This window comes from Macadamia integrifolia, chromosome 11, assembly GCF_013358625.1.
Source record: "Macadamia integrifolia cultivar HAES 741 chromosome 11, SCU_Mint_v3, whole genome shotgun sequence".
In the NCBI taxonomy this organism is placed as follows: Eukaryota; Viridiplantae; Streptophyta; class Magnoliopsida; order Proteales; family Proteaceae; genus Macadamia; species Macadamia integrifolia.
Window position 1 is genome coordinate 18,367,717 of NC_056567.1, and position 11,607 is coordinate 18,379,323.

Genomic DNA, 11,607 nt, shown 5'->3' on the forward strand with positions numbered 1-11,607 from the left:
CCTTCCTCGATCGACCGCCTCAAATTTACATAGACAGGCCCTTCCAGAACCAGAACCCGATCAATCGTCCCTGACAATCAATCAATTGGCTCTGCCAAAAAACGTAATCTGGGCTCTTTGAAACTTGAATTTTGGGTTTCCTTTCTCATTTCTTCTAAACCCAAAACCCCTAAGACCTTTTTTCAATTTCTCCTTTTGAGAAACCCTCTCTAAACCTCCATCCAAAACCCTAGATCCACAAGATCTTACCTTTCCTCTCCAAGATTCTCTAGTTTTTCTTCCATTTTCTCAAACCTTTCTCCGTGGCCACTCAATGACCTACCAAAGCAACGAAGTCCATGGCAAATAAAGGGAAAAGGAAGACATCGGCCTCTTCTATTAGAGACAAATGGTTTTGCTCTCTGGATGCTAAAGAGTGTTGGGAGATGTTTGGTCCTCGCCAAGTTGAACAAGGAAGGAACATCAATACTGAATCACTTACCAGGAATGCCATCAAAGACCATTTTAATGCCAGGTTGGGGAAATATTCTCAAACTAGAAAATCCTTGCTATCCCCACTTGGTGAGAATGTTCTATTGCAATCTCTCTGTGAATGGTGAAAGGAATCCCTCCTTCTTCGTTCCTATGTCAAAGGAAATCCCATAGAGTTAGATATTCTTACCTTAGGAGAGATTTTCAACATCTCTTGTGATGGGCCTTTGAAATTCTACACCCACAAGACCTACATTGAATAGTTCATGAATGTAGACACTGTATACTCTAGCATAGTGAAAAATTATGCTAACACCCACAAAATCAAAGCTAAGGACCTCACCGATTTGCGAAGGATTGTCAATCTGATAATTTCTTACAATATCCTATCCAAAGGAGGTCATCATGATGCAGTTCCCCCATTCCATGCTTACCTCACTTACTGTGTTTGTAAATCTGATAATGTCAATCTTCCATACATCATCTCAATGTAAATGGTGATGTATGGGGATAAGCTTCAACAAGGAAATCTTCCATATGGTCGCCTTGTATGAACTTCTTCAGGGAGACAACTGAACCCATCTCTCCTGAAATCAATCTTTCTACTGTTCGGAAGATGAAACTCATTCCTTCAAAGACAACTGCTTCAAGAACCACTACTGCACCATCTCAGCCTACAACTGGACAGGAAAGTGGAACCTCCTCTGCTTTTGCAACTGTTGCTGATCTTGAAGAACTTGGAACCCAGCTCATGGTGAAACTGGACAGATGGAAAAGAAGAAAAATTCTATCCTGAAGCTTCTTATGAAGGAAACTAAAGCTAAAGATGTGGCAGACGTTGAAGATGAAGAAGAAGATGAGGATCAAGAGGACTCCAAGGATGAAGAAGACTAGCTGACCTCTCTCTCTTTTATTTACATTTTTTTTGTTACCGTTATGTGTTTAAAACTCTGTTTTCAAATTATCTGTCATGGTAGAACTTATGCATGGAAATATTATGTGGCTCAATGACTTTACGGTTTAGATGCTTATCTTAAATGCTTTGACATGTGCTTCTTTAATTGTTTCTCCTTTTATATCCCTAACACATATTCAGGGGGAGCATACTTTATTTTTATCAGTTGCACATAACTTGCACTCGCCTTTTTGCTGTTGACAAAAGGGGGAGAAATACTACTGCTGCATATTTCCTTATATGTACTGAAATGACATGTGACTATTCTACATTTTAGATTTTTTTTAATATTATTACTGTCATTTCTGTGTTTGTTTGTCATCACCAAAAAGGGGGAGATTGTTGGGGAAATTCCTACACTCCTATTTGTGTTTTGGTCATAATAAACAAACCCGTAATCTTAACATTCTACTAAGTGTGATTTAGCAAGAAGAAGAAGACTCAAACTTGGAGACATCAAGCCAAGAACTCCAATAACAAGACATGAAGATGAAGTATTAAGCGTGGGAGCACCAAGGTAAAGATCCATATATCAAGACAAGACGAAGACCTATAGGAAAGAGTTGTCTGTGTCATGTAACTTATACCATCTTGATTTATATTGTGCACGCACTCATACATTGCATGTCATCATGTTAGATTGACCATAGGTGGAGGTGAACATGATAGAATACCAAGACCTGTGTTTTCTCTAAAAAACACTTGAACCTGAACCAAGAGAATTTTGGGTATTCAAAATATTAGTATCAGGAGTTGACCCTTCACAAAAGTTGTAGGAAATCAAATCATGATTCCAATGCAACTTGTTTCCTGTCAATCCAAGGTTGGACCATTAAGTTATGGTCGATTTACTGACAACTATTTAGTCTGCCAAAATTGCCCCAGTCAAGGGTGGTCGACCAGCCAAAAGTCTCGGTCGATCGTCGAAGCCCAGATTCACCCCAAAGGCTATTTTTTGGCTCTAACGGTCACATTTGGTCTACCGACACTTTGGGGTGGTCGCCCAGCATGGCCGATATATGGCCGTTATGACCTGATTTTTTGCCTAAAAAGCTCTCTTAATCTCTCCTATAAATACCTAAGATGTTTTGAATGAACAAGGAACTATTCCTAAGCATTAGAGAGCATTCAAAAGAGCTTTAAGAGTTAAAAGCAATCTACATCACTTGAGTAATTTGGTTCTCACTTTTTAAGAAGAAAAAGCTCGAGTCTTCATCAAGTCTTCTACATATTCTCACTGTGCAAGTCAAGTACAAAGAGAAGAATTATAAAGTGCATTCATATATCTCATACTCATTCATTGCACCACACCGGAGGTAACCCTCTTATTCTACTCTCATTTATTGTTTTACATCTTCCTAGACTGTACTTAGGACTGTGTAAGGATCCTTTTATCCTTAAAAGAGCCTTAGGGCCTCTCTGCCGTGAAAGGGGATCGTAAAGGTGCTTCACTACTGATAAAGGAGATTTGTACGAATTCACTTATCCTGAAAAGATTGTAAATGTTTTCTACCCTACCTACTATACTGAAAGGGAGAACTAGTGGTATACCTTGCAAAAGGATTCTTGTAGGGAGTGGACTAAACTTGATTGAGCTGAATCATTATAAATTCCTGTGTCATGTGATTGTGAATCATTTACTTGTATTCAATATTTTTATTACTTGCAATCACATTTGGGCTAATCTCGAAAAGAATTAAAATTTTGCTAGTATAACCTATTCACTCCCCTCTAGGTTATTTCAATTGGTATCAGAGTGGGAGCTCAATATTCTAAGACTAATTTTTGTCTTAAAAGTGAGACAAAGACCATGGCCACATCCCAAGGACCACCGGAAGGCGTGAATGCCTCGAGACCCCCTTACTTTAATGGAGAAATATTTTCTTTCTGGAAGTGCAGGTCTAAGAACTTTGTGTGTGGACATAATATCTTTGTGTGAAAAGTAATAGAAGAAGGACCACATGAAATCACCAAAGAATTTAAAGGCAAGAAAGTACTAAAAGACGAAAAAGAATGGACTGCCGACGATGTGACGTTTATCCAATACAACTTCAAGGCAATTACTTTCCTTCAATGTGCTCTCTATGAAGAGGAGTTCAATCGAATCATTGCTTGTGAATCAGTCAAAGAAATTTAGAACATACTCATAGTTACACACAAAGGAATAGAAGAAGTCAAAGAAAGAAAAGTAGACAAACTAATTTCTCGTTATGAATCTTTTACCATGTATGAGAATGAGACTATTACTAATATGTTTACTCAGTTTAAAAATATTGTAAATAGTCTAAAAGGCCTAGGTAAGGCCTACACAAATGCTGAGAAAAAAGAAAATCCTGAGATCCTTACCAAACAACTGGAGACCAAAGAAGATAGCAATTGAGGAAGCAAAGGACCTAACCAAGATATCTCTAGACTACTTATTGGGTTCTTTGCAAACTCATGAAGTGGAGCTGTAAGCCGACAAGCAAACTCTTGAAATCAAAAGAAAGAGCATCACACTAAAGTCATCTCAAAACACTGAAGAAGTAAGCGATGAGGACTTCGACTTAGAGAAGGAAATCTCCCTCATTACAAAAAAGTTCAACAAATTCCTCAAGAAGATGGGAAAATTTTCTTACAAGAACACGTCCCATGGTGACAAGTCCTACAGAGAAAAATGTAAGACCAAATACAAATCTAACAAAACTTCAACTAAAGATGTCGTTTGTTTTGATTGAAGAAAACCGGGATACTTTATAACTGAATGCCCCCACAAATTAAAGAAGAAGGCCTATGCGGCTACTTGAAATGAAGAAGAAAAGAGCGACTCCATGGAAGAAGTCACCAACCTTGCTTTGATGGCTCTTGGAGATGAAGAACGAGAGGTAAATCAGCCAACTGAAAATGAACCTCTAGAAAGCTACACAAGAGAAGAACTTCAAGAAGCCTTCAAGGCATTGTATGAAGAAAGTCTCAAATTAGAAAAGGATAAACAAAACCTGGAAAGGAAGTTGACATTCTTAACAAAAGAGTGGATGCCTTGACCACAAAAGTGAGTGAACTTGAGGAAGAAAACTCAAAGTTAAACTCTACACCTTGATAACTTGCTTAGACCTCAAAGGAAAGGTCCTACTGAAAGAGAAGGACTGGGTTATAAACAAAACCCACCAAAAAGAAAAGAAAAGCAAAAAGAGAATCCAAGGAAGGGTGAAAGTAATCAAGCATTCAAATCCTATGTTAAGTGTAGCTTTTGCAAGAAAACAGGGTATTCAAAAAATGAATGTAAAGCCAAGAAGAAAAAGACCACAAATTCTCAAAATGAGAAACCAAGAACCAAAGTCAACCACGCCTACTAGTACACACCTCAAAGAAGGCAATATAGGCCTCAAGAGGAGTCTAGACCGATGCCTAGATATAGAAGATCTCACCCTCAAAGGGAGTATTCTATTGAAAGGAATCGTAGGAAAACCCAAGCCTATAGAACCTACCCCAAAGATTCCTATAGACCTCATGGTAACTACCAATCCCAAAGGACCTATACACCTAAAAGATCCCACAAACCTCAAAGGCCCTATATGCCTCAAAGGTCATATGGTTCATCTGAACCATAAAGGACTCAAAGGAACCCTAGACCATCTAAAAATCAGAGACCTAAAAGGTACAAGACCAGTTGGGTCCCAATAGGGACATTTAACACTAACAATGACAGACCCATGAGATTACGTGGATCAATGTACATCTAAATTTATGTTGTAGGTATGCTTAAAGAACAAGATAGAAGCTGAATGGATAATTGACAGTAGATGCTCCAAACACATGACATCAAACAAAAACTTGTTTTCAAACCTATGAGACTACGACGGAGGATGGGTCTCATTTGGAGATGACAGCAAAGGGAAGATCGCTGGAATTGGGATGATCAAGCTTAGAGGTACTCTATCTCTAATGTCTATTATGTGAAAAATCTAAATTATAACCTGCTTAGTGTAAGCCAATTGTGTGGCATAAGTTATGAGTTAGATTTTGATGTTTCTCACTATTACATTAAAGATTCTAACAATGATCTTATACTAAAAGGATCTAAGAAGGATAACATTTATGTTTGTATACTAAAGGAAACAAGTTCCTTGAATGCATGTTTGGTGTCGAACCATAGTGAATCCTCATTATGGAATAGAAGGCTTGGACATGTAAATATCAAGTTAATCCAAACCATTGCATCCAAGGATCTTGTTTGAAATCTTCCTAAGATCAAGTATGATAAAGGTAAGTTCTATGAAGCATGTCAGAAGGGCAAACAAACCAAGGTTTCCCATAAGGCCAAAAATATTGTCTCTTCTTCTAGGTCGTTGGAACTCCTCCACTTGGATTTGTTTGGACCCATAAATATTTCTAGCTTAAGTGGTAAGTCTTATACATTTGTTATCGTAGATGACAATTCTAGATTTTCTTGGGCTATATTTTTAAAAAATAAAAATGATGCCTTTGAGGAGTTTGTAACTTAGTGCAAAAGATTACAAAACCAAAAGTGCTATACAACAACCCCTATTAGGAGTGATCATAGAGGAGAATTTGACAATATTCATCAATTTGATGCGTATTGCAATAAGTATGGCATTGAACATAACTTCTCCGCTCCTAGGACGCCTCAATTTAATGGGGTTGTTGAAAGGAAAAATAGATCACTACAAGAAATGGCTAGAACCATGCTCAATGAGTACTCCTTGCCTAAATCATTGTGGGCCGAAGCTATAAATATAGCTTGCTATGAGCTTAATAGAGTGATTCTAAGATCCTTACTTTAGAAAACTCCATATGAGCTTTACTTTGGCAAGCTACATAAGGTAGACTACTTTAGGGTGTTTGGTTGTAAGTGTTTCATCCTAAACACTAAAGACCGACATGAAAAGTTTGATGCTAAATCTGATGAAGGAATATTCTTGGGATATTCTCTTAATAGTAGAGTATATAGAGTCTTTAACAAAAGATCTCTAATGGTTGAGGAATCCATGAATGTTAGATTTGATGAGTCTTTACCTACTGTTTTGCATGATTCTACTAATGATGATGATGATGCTGTTCTTGCTGAGTTAAAGAATAAAGTAGATAATGTTTCTCTTGATGAATCTAGGGGAAAAGAAACTACTATTGAAAAAGTAGAAACCTTACCTAGGGACATCATTCCTCATAGGGACCATCCCTTAGATGCTATAATAGGTGATTTGGATGAAGGAATTCAGATCTAAATCTCGTGAGATATGAAATCACATTGTATTTATCTCCAAGATTGAACCTAAAAACATAGAAGAAGCGTTGAGAGATAGTGATTGAATTGTTGCCATACAAGAAGAGTTTACCAGTTTGAACGAAGCAAGGTTTGGGAACTTGTCCCAAAACCTGACCACCAAACCATCATTGGTGCCAAGTGGGTCTTTCGGAACAAATTGGATGAAGATGGTAACATTATAAGGAAAAAGGCTAGATTGGCTGCAAAAGGGTATAACCAACAAGAAGGTATTGACTACGATGAAACCTATACCCCTGCTGTTAGACTAGAATCCATTAGTATGCTACTAACTTTTGCATGCCATAAGAACTTCAAACTTAATCAAATGGATGTCAAAAGTGCCCTCTTGAATGGATACATTCAAGAAGAGGTCTATGTAGCTCAATCCCCTAGTTTTGAAGACCCTAAGTTTTCAAACCACGTCTATAGACTTGAGAAAGCCATGTATGGCCTCAAACAAGCTCCTAGAGCTTAGTATTGGAGATTCAGTACTTTCTTCATAGAATGTGGCTTCTCAAGGGTGAAGATTGACACTACCTTGTTCGTGAAGAACTTGAAGAATGACATACTCATTGTTCAAGTTTATGTAGATGTTATCATCTTTGGCTCAACCAATGAGAGAATGTGTACTGATCTCAGTAGCAAGATGAGCAATGAATTTGAAATGAGAATGATGGGAGAACTAAATTTCTTCCTTGTTCTTCAAATAAAATCGACGGATAATGGTATTTTTATAAACCAGAGTAAGTATACTAAGGAGCTGTTAAAGAAATCTGACATTAACAGTCAAAAGTTTTCAGACACTTCGATGAGCTCATCTCTGAATATGTGCCAAGGATGTAAAAGGAAAAACAATTAAAGCAGCACATGTCAGAGCATTTAAAATAAGCATCTAAATTGTGAAGTCATTGTCCCACATAGTATTTCCACACATAAGTTCCAACATGACAGATAATTTAAAAATAGAGTTTCAAACACATAATGGTAATTAAAAAATGTCAATAAAAGAGAGAGAGAGGTCAGCTAGTCTTCTTCATGCTCAGATTCCTCCTCATCTTCATCTTCTTCTTCATCTACAACGTCCACCACATCTTCAGCTTCAGTTCCCTTCATAAGAAGCTTTAGGATAGCATTTTGCTTCTTTTCCATCTTGTCTAGTTTAGCCATAAGTTGGGTTCCAAGTTCTTCAAAATCAGCAACAATTGCAAAAGCAAAGGAGGTTCCACTTTCCTATCCAGCTGTAGGTTGAGATGGTGCAGTAGTGGTTCTTGAAGTATTTGTCTTTCAAGGAAGGAGTTTCATGTTTCAAACAGTAGAAAGATTGATTTCAGGAGAGATGAGTTCAGTTGTCTCCCCAGAGAAGTCCATACAGAAGTAGTACAAGATTTGACAAACAAGGCGACCATATGGAAGATTTCCTTGCTGAAGCTTATCCCCATACGTCACTATGTACATCAAGATAATGTATGGAAGATTGACATTCTCAGATTTACAAACACAGTAATTGAGGTAAGCATGGAATGGGGGAACTGCATCACGATGACCTCCTTTGGGTAGGATATTGTAAGAAATTATCAGATTGACAATCCTTCCCAAATCGGTTAGGTCCCTAGCCTTGATTCTATGGTCGTTAGCATAGTTTTTCACTATGCTAGAGTATACAGTGTCTAGATTCATGAACTATTCAATGTAGGAGCGTACTTTATTTTTATCAGTTGCAAATGACTTGCACTCATCTTTTTGCTGTTGACAAGAGGGGGAGAAATATTACTGCTGATTATTTCCTTATATGTAATGAAATGACATGTGAATATTTTGCATTTTATATTTTTTTAATATTATTACTGTTGTTTTTGTGTTTTTTTGTCATCGCCAAAAATGGGGAGATTGTTGGGGAAATGCCCACACTCCTATTTATGTTTTGGTAATAACAAACAAACCCATAATCTTAACCTTCTACTATGTGTGATTTAGCAAGAAGAAGAAGACTTAAAGCTACTTAGAGATATCAGGTCAATAACTCCAATAACAAGACATGAAGATGAAGTATTAAGAGTGGGAGCACCAAGATGAAGATCCAAGTATCAAGACAAGACAAAGACCTCTAGGATAGAGTTGTTAGTGTCATGATTATGCCTTTCGGCTACCCCATTATGTTCAGGACTCCTATGCATAGTAAATTGACCTACTATCCCAGAGTCTTCAAAGTATTTGACAAACGTGCCTTTAAGTTTTCCAGCATCACCATGTCTACCATAATACTCACCACCCCGGTCAGATCTAATAACCTTAATGACTTTTTCCAACTGTTTTTTGACTTCAGTCCTAAAAATCTTAAATTTATCAAGAGACAGCCTTTTCTTTAATCAAGAACAGATAACCATATTAGGAATAATCATCAATAAATGTGATGAAATAAAAATTTCTACACAATGCAGTATATAGGGCCTATTGATGTCAGTGTGAATAACCTCCAATAGGTCAAAACTACGGACTATTGACTTCTTCTTTATCTTGGTCATTTTTCCATTACAACAGTCCACACATGTCTCTAGGTCACCTTCAAGAGTGAGCAGGATGTCATATATTATCAACATTTCAACTCTTTCCCTAGAGATGTGACCAAGCCTTTTATGTCACAACATATAAAACTGTTCCTTAGGTAAAGGCATTTTGGAAACAATTCTTTCAACATTATAAGAGACATAAATATCATGAGGAGCTAAACACAATCTATATAGTCCATTAGACATGGTACAGTAACCAACCTTATTTGAATTGAAGAAAAAATTAACCATAGCGTTCTTTATTTCAAAATGGTAACCACACAAGTCTAAACCTGAAACGGAAATCAAATTCTGCCTAAAGGATGGTATATAAAAAATATTTCTTAACATCAATTTAAAACTAGAATCTAGAATTCAAATGACATCTCCCATGAGTTCTATGTCAGCTTGTTCATTGTTCCCCATAATGAGCTTTGATTCATCCTTCTTTGGCTTCCTCCAATTTACGAATCCTTGTATGGTAAAAGCAACATGGTTAGTTGCACCGCTATCTAGCCAACAAGAGCTGGATGAGGCTTCTGATAAGTTGGATTCACAAACAAGCGTCAAAGAATCATTACCTGCATGCTCATGTTTCGATAACCAAGTCGTGTACTTGGGGCATTCCTTCTTTATATAACATTTCTTGCATAGGAAACAGTGACCATCCTCCTTCTTAAAAGAGGATTTCTTATGACCCAAATTGCTAGATTGATCAGACTTCTTATTAGTTTCCTGAGCAACTTTATTAGTATATTTACCTTTATGAAAACTGGAGCTAGAAACAAACAAGGTTGTGTGGGTTTTCTCCTTCTTTAGATTTTTTTTTTCTTAGTAACAACTCTAGAGATCAAATTATTTGATGATCCCAAATTCAGAAGGAAATGTATTTAAAGTTTGACGGACAATGTAAGGATCAGGAAGAGAAATATTTAAGGCTTTGAATTTAGTTTGGTAATTCACCATCCGAATTATATAGTCCCTAACACTTCTAGAACTATCATACCTAAAATTGAAAAGTTCTTATAGAAGAGTTCATATTTTAGTAATTAATGAAACTCGGTATCTGAGTACCACTACATCCATCATCTCCTTAGTAGTGCAATCAGTAGATAAATCACTTTTTAGGTGATCTTTGATCGACCTCTTTATGGACAGTAAACAGACGTGATTGCTCTTTACCCATGTAGCATGCTCTAATTTTTTTATCACAGGTACTCTGATCAGTGAGATCCACTGGTTTATTCATAATATAGGATGTGTGAATATTTGTCATTTTCACCGCAAACAATACATACTCTTTCCATTTCTCACAATTGGACCTAGTAAGAACCTCAATAGTAACCATATTATTGTTGATAGAAAAGGTGATAGAAAAATAAACAATATATATCACTAGCATAATGTGAGTACCATGTAACTTAAAAAATATATAAGTACACCAATTGAGAGCTCACAAACATCATTATATAAACAACTTTAGGTTGAATTCATAATATGTAATTGCACAACCCTCCACATATTAGCTGTTATGAAAACATATTTCAATATTTGATAGGCTATCACCTTTAGGTATATAGACTACTTCGGTTAGTCAATTCTCAACCATATGTTGTCTATGTGACCCTTTAAGTACTAACACATAATCACCACCTTTGGGTGTATAACCATGCATTAGAACTAGAGACATCCCACTACTGTATGAGATCGATATTCCACAGATTCAATTAATAAGACCACTTTGGTGGCTACAACTTATTCAAATTTATGAAACTCTATCATACCGGGATATATTTAATATCATTCACATCAAACCAAATAATATGTAATTTTAGACTTGAAGACAATGAACTAAAAATTATCCATAAAATTACATTAGATGCTCATAACATTGTTTAATACTTTAATCATCCATTAGGATATTTCTTTATTTATTTTTAATCTATGAATAGTACCATAGGTCTTATTCATCCTCAATAATTAGGGTTTCCAACCTAATAATCCTTAATCAATTAGGGTTTCAAAATAATTATCCCTAATTAATTATGGTTTCAAAATAATCATCTCTAATCAATTAGTGTTTCAAAATAATCATCCCTAATCAATTAGGGTTTCAAAATAATCATCCCTAATCAATTAGAGTTTTGATTATGATTTCAAATCTAATCATATTTAATTCATGGATTCAATCTAAAAACTATAATCTATCCCTCATAAATTTGATTAGGGTTTTAAACCTAATCACCCATAATCCATGGATTCAATCTAAAAACTTTAATCTATCCCTTGTAAACATTATTAGGGTTCTAAACCTAATCTAGGGTGGCTTTGATGCCACATGTAGGATTAAACTCTCTCACGAAATATAA